Here is a 6,545-nt window from a genome sequence, read left to right as displayed (position 1 = left end):
CTCTTGCGAGCAGAGGAGCAAACGAATAATGGAAGAGAAATCAGTATCATTTGCTCACGGAGTTGGGGTAAATGGAATGATAATAGAAGCTCGTTCAAGTGCAGCGTTAATATTCGTTTTCGATGAAGGTTGCAGCAAAATGCAATGTAGCGATGGGGTAAAAAGGTAACAGAGGGCTAAAGTTAGAAGTTGTTTTTAAGTAAACTTTGAACGTATGTCGATGCTGTCGTTGTATGATATCTGGGAATGCACTTCTGTACTCGCAGGTACGGTTACGCTGAAAGATAAGAGAACATAGTGTAAATAAGCTCCAATAATTTCCGCGCTAAACAATACCCCAATCAGATATGACTTTCAAATATTATTCAACTATCATTCAACTTCAAATATAAAAAGATATGGTAAAAAGCTGGAAGAAAATTACATTGATTCAATACTGAGAGCGTAAAAGTCTATAAACCATAACAAAAGTTACACAAACCGGTATAGAAATAAGTACGCTCGACAACTATGATTGTTCGCCTAACAAAAACAAAACCCTGTCTTGCTTTCAGAGACAGTGAAAGTTTACCGATCCGTACTTTTAACCTAGTTCACAGATCGCTCTCCGCACCGGTCTCGCCATCCTTAACGATTGCTGACGATTTACAAACTTGTGCTTCAATCATCGGACAAACTAAATCTAGCAAATAACTTTGCCCTTCGAAAGCTTGCCCAGCATCTGGGCAACGCCCAGCTTCTCGCGCTCCACAGATTGGAAGTATCGAGAGAATCGGCAAAAACTACTTCCAGCAACAGGAGCAATAGAAGCACACAAAAAGTAAAAAAAATAAAAACCCCAGTCACTCGAGGACAAGTGAAACAATTGCAGCAATTGAAACAAACTCTCCGGCAAACCCCCAGAAATTGTTCGACAGCCGGAGACAGAAGGGAACGGTGGAAAAGTTTATTTCTGCTACAACCACGGAATCAGTGTGCCTTCTGCCAGGTTGAAACAACCCTGGCTCGATTATGGGTTCGCTTTGACGCAGCTCGACCATGCTAAAACTTTTCCAATTTTCACTCGCACCCTCCTCGCTCGATGAGCAGTCAATTTACTTCCTTCCGTACGCGTTCGAGGTCCGCCCATCCGCCCTGCCCTGCTCAGCTTGAGCAACGGAGTGCAGAAGCTGAGTCTGCTCATCGGTTAAATGGCGTTCATTTTACGCTTCTTCGCTGCGGTGGTACACTGACGGGATTATTAGAGCAGTGGCGGGTAGAAAAATCTGGTGTCATTACCGAAAGGTACACCACTTCGGTGCAACATTTCAATGGCGCACGTTTTGTTGATGGGATAAATTTTAAACTAATCTCATCTTGTGTTTTGATATTGGCGTGCTGCTTCGACACTGATTGCGGTATTAGCCACACGCTGGTGGCCGATTAGCGACCAACGAGTGTGGGGATGATGAAGCAGATTGAATTTTTTAAATCATTTTTGCCACTACAGTAGTTGATTTCGTTTTTTAGTGATCGTTTTTAGAATATTTTTCGGATTCGAGGTAAATTAATATAATTTTAAGTAGACGCATGTTCTTAGTTGAATCTACATACTAAAATAACTTGTTTTATAAATCATTTATACCCCTAATGTATGTCGCAATGAATTTCTAAAAAAAAACGAGGATAACTTAATTTGGGTACACCCATTCACCGGCAATTCTTCAATTACACCGTCCAATAACGAAACACATTGGCCTACTGCCAAAGTCTGTGCAAGAAAGATCCGAAACATCTTTATCAAATCGAATCTTCAGCAAGGCCACACTGTACCGTACCGGCAAAAACCTTAAAGACCCACCAGCATCGGGTGGGCCACTTTTGTGTATCCCTCACATCAACATCCCCTACATCTATCTGCTCCTTGCGTCTGCGACAAGCCCGGTCCGCTATTAAGAGCAATTTCTTTCAATTCCTCATCCCCGCGAACGAGCGGTGCCTGATGCATGGGCCCGCGTCCCGCTCCAAATGACCAGAGGCTGGATGCTGGGTGAAAATTAATTTTTCAAAAGTATGCACCTCATTAAACTTCGGCTTGCGGCTTGCGGTGGTATGTGTACGTTCTCGGTGGTAAGTTTCCCTGCTCCCAAGATGGCTAAAGTTTGATGGCTCGAGATTTTCGGGTAGCTGCCGGATCCGTCGATGCCCTGCCCTGAAATGCAACACTTGCCGGGCGCAAGCTCTCACACACAGCCGCCACAGCGTACCGTACAAATCGTAAGCTCAGCGTTAGATTCAACAGTACAACTCGCAGTTGCCAGTCCACCAGTACACTGGTGCTCCGGGTAAAGTGTCCAAACAGTGTGATAAATCGCTACTCAGTCCTTCATGGGGCATGAAATTTGAGTAATTTGGCGTTCCCGCTTTCACTTCGCCACTCTCGGGCGCTGGCGAAGCGTTCTATGCTCTATCATGCTTGATGACTTGATAAATGAGGGAACACTTTTCCTTCACTTGTTGGGAGTAGATTTGGAGTAGCGCAATTTCAAATCATTTGCACACGTTCTGCATGGAGATACTGCTGTTCAATTCGTTACTTTTTAAATGAATTTTTAGAAAAAAAAAACAGGAAAGAAATTTTCTTCTCAGAAACATATTGCATGATAAACTCATACTAAAAACCAACTCTAGTCTTTCTGCATGCAAAAGGCTGTGTTCTTCGAGCCACAATCAGTACGTTGAACGAAATATGTTCCGCAAGCTGTTGTTGTTGGTCAGGATTTTTAAGAAGGCTCCCATCCCATGCCATCCCCATCAAATTCAATATCACACTTGTCAATGCAAAACACGGGCATGCACTCGCCCGCTCAAAATCCCCAAAAACTTAGGTTCGAGTTATTTACATGCAATAAAAACCCACATTTCATAACCACACCACCGTTCAGCAGAACGGTGCTTTTACAGAAGGTTTTTGAGGAGCAAACACTACACCAACAAAGGATAACAGGCAACGCATTCAAAGGAAAGCAGGAAAATAGCATTGTTGGCTGGGCTTGTAAAAACAAACATCACTGCCCCCCGGAAGGAAGCGGCATTTCGTTAGCAATGTTTCCCCCTGTACGTGACGACTGGGTCGTGTTCGGGGGTGGAATTGATTAAAATCCCTACCGAGCTGCAACCCGTTCGTCCGGGGTCGTCCGTTTGCATCTCCCCACCCCCCGAAACAAAAATGTCTCCATTCCGATGCCGAAGCAATGCAACCAGTCCACCGCGTGTACGAAAGACGGGAACACCCTGGGACACGCGAATGGGTACCACGTTCAGTGAAGCTCCAGCTGGTAACGCACACCAGGATGCAATGAAAATTGAAGACAAGCCTTTGGTACATCACATGCTGATGATGGTTTCAGCTGGTGTCGGCTGCTGCTGCTACTACAGGAAGTAGAAATGTTGGAGCTTTGCTCCTGCAGCGTGTGTGTGCCATACGAGATGTCATGTAATGTACGCGAGCATAAATGAAGAAATGGGCGAAAGGGTGGAAGGTATCACTATGATGCGACCATGTGATGAGGAGACGGGAGCAGTTTCATACCGAGGAGATTATTATTGGATTTGCCAAGCACCACCGGCAACGTGTGATTATGGCTTTGATTGTTTCGTACCGGGGCAACATATTGTTGGTTGACAGGAGGCGGCGGAGGGATAACGATGGTGTTGCTTAGTTTTAGGTGCTTCTGATGTAGAGGCATACGGTCTTGTCTGGGCAGCATGCCGCACTTATGTGCCGAACTGAAGTGAAATTTAAATTATCTCATCGCAGGCGGTAGCATTGACGCTACTGACCATGGCAATAGTTGTAAGCTCGGGATGAAACCTAATGGAAATCTGGATGGGATTACTCGCAAGCGTTTGAACAGCGTTGGAGTGCTGGAAGAGTGCTCAATAATTATAAAGGATAGTTAAAATTAACAGGAGTATAGCAATGGATGTAAAGTGGATGTACATCGAATACATTTACCAACGAAATGGTTTAATATAGCTTCTAACTTCTACATAAAAAAGTCGTAATAAATTAATTGCTATATTAACTCTTCGAATTCTTCTATTGCTTCTGTAATCCTTTTTTTTTTAATTTTCAAATATACTAACTTTGATTTATACATTTTACAGAGTTTAAAAAACTCTCTATCTCTCCACATCGCATTTACAGTGTAAAAAATTCAAGCCATTAGCCACTTTCCACTGTTTAGACAATTTCCGTTTCCGTTCTCTTCTTCTCTTCTCTCGCAGTACTTGCTTCCGTAGTAAGTGTCTATTTGTTACCAGGCTGCAAGCAACGCGCACTGTTGCCGCAAACAACTCGAATTACACATTCATTGGACAGCTTTGGCTTCCCCGGGCGTTACGGAGGCAGCTCGTCATTTTGTGCCACCGGTCTCGTCACCGGCAGTGAATTTGTGTTGCTTTATTACATTAACATAATTATGATAAATGAAAATGTTATTACGCGCAACTCTCCCAGCCCCTCGTCCTCTCAACGCCGCACAACAGACAAACACACTCACTACCAATTCTATCGTACGTTGTCGCCCTTCGGTGGAGGGCACGTTCGCGAATGTAGCGGATTTAATGAGGCTTTATCTTAATAGAATGGAATCCCTCAGCGGTGCCTTCGCCGGGCTTTGTAGCAGAACAGTTCCGGTTGGTGTGTTTAGATTTAAAGAAGCTGCCCCGTTTGGCTTGTACACTATTCCTTTACACCATTCTTCCTTTCTCTCTCTCTCTCTCTCTTCCCTCTATTCAACACCACGGTGCGGTTATCCACTAGGGATGTGAAGGAACTTTTCGCGCTTTTAAAGATTGAACTCTCCTCTGCTAGCTACTTTGGAACGCTTTCGGCACCATTGTCAGCACGGCAAACAAAAACAAACTTTCATTTCCCTCCCCGTTCAGTCTGAACGTGCTGCTCGCCCCGAGGGGATAGCAAGTACTGCCTTTACTTGCAGAAAAGTTGGTCCTTTTTTCATGCCTTTACAGTCAACCAAGCATCACGTAGTCGATTGTAGAAAAGCCCGACCGTGGATGTCGATGCTAACTTACGGTATTGCACAATTCTGCTGGTGGGCTGGATGACGGTGGGCTAGAAATTGATTTCCCAGGCAAGTTCGTTTTCTTAGATGGTGTAAAAATGTATTTTTTTACACGCGATAAAAGGTGTAGGATTTGGCTTGTATCAAACACCGAACAAAATTATGTATATCACACAATAGCTCCTTTTACCTTTGGTCGATTTCCTACTGGAGACGAACGCGCTTCAAAATAATCACATTATTAAAAGCAATATAAAATTGGTGACACTTATATCCTACAGACTTCAACTTCCTTTGAATTCTGATTTCCATCATCAACGCACGCCTAGCTTCATTCACTTGGCTGCTAAGAAAAATGGCTCCACTCCTTATCCTCGGCCGACATGCACGTAATGCAATTACGTTCGTCCTGGGTGCATTATTACGTCCACTTACAAAGCCACACCACACCGTCAAACCCCTTCACCCGCCGCCCAGACGCTGCGACACATCGCGCCACCCGGCCCATTGCCGGTATGCAAGCGGTAGAGGTTTGCAAATGTCTTCAAGTGAGTGCAGCAAATTGAAAACGATGAAGAGGACACAGCAAGCGCAGCGGCAAGCTGCAGCTTCCTGCAACTCATCTCGCCTGGCAGAGCACTTGAGCGCACATCTTTGCGACTGTTTTCTATTCACCGAAAGGGGATGTTATTTCGTGGTACCATAAATTCTTAACACGTTTTTCATTTGCCATTGGCTTGCGTTGACTTTTCTCGCGGGCACTAGGCGAAACTGCAAGCGAAGCACGTTTCTTCGCGATGTGAAGTACTGCACACTATCTATTTGTATATTCATGTTTTTTTTGTCGTTCTCCAAGCTGTAGTGCATTCGCTTGGGAAAACGGGTAACCAACCTTAGCTGTTGGAGCGGAGACGGTCATGACATTAGGTAGCAGTTATTTAGTTTCTATTTTGGCACCCACAGATAATGTTTATGATTGTGCAAAAACGAGGGGATTGTGACAAATGATTTGCAAACAGTTATAAAAAATTATAACCAAACACCAAATAGTAGTGCAATACACATACACACACACACAAAAAGAGAAAACATTTTGATGCTAAATTAATGTGAAAATATTACGTCGGGAGTTTGTGGTTCCCGTAGATTTGACCGCATGGAATAGTTTTGCTCTTATTATCAATCTAGTTTTATTCTCTCTTTCTGCACCAAAGCGTTTCTAGCCCTGGAGCCCTGTCACAAGCTATGATGGCATGGTTTCGTGGCTGCTGCAGATGCAACATATTCTCACAGTGCGGTACCCACTGGTACGACAAAGCTAGCAAGGGAATTGAAAATTGGTATAAATGTTGTATGATGCTTTCTGTCGGTGCAATGAAAAATCCATCAACGAAACAGCAACAAAATGCCACAGCGCATCCTAATGGTGGATGGAATAAATCGTAAAACAAACATTGTGAAATGCGTCATATTTAG

This window comes from Anopheles arabiensis, chromosome 2, assembly GCF_016920715.1.
Source record: "Anopheles arabiensis isolate DONGOLA chromosome 2, AaraD3, whole genome shotgun sequence".
NCBI lineage: Eukaryota > Metazoa > Arthropoda > Insecta > Diptera > Culicidae > Anopheles > Anopheles arabiensis.
The sequence above is the reverse complement of the archived record's forward strand: the minus strand, read 5'-3'. Positions refer to the sequence as shown.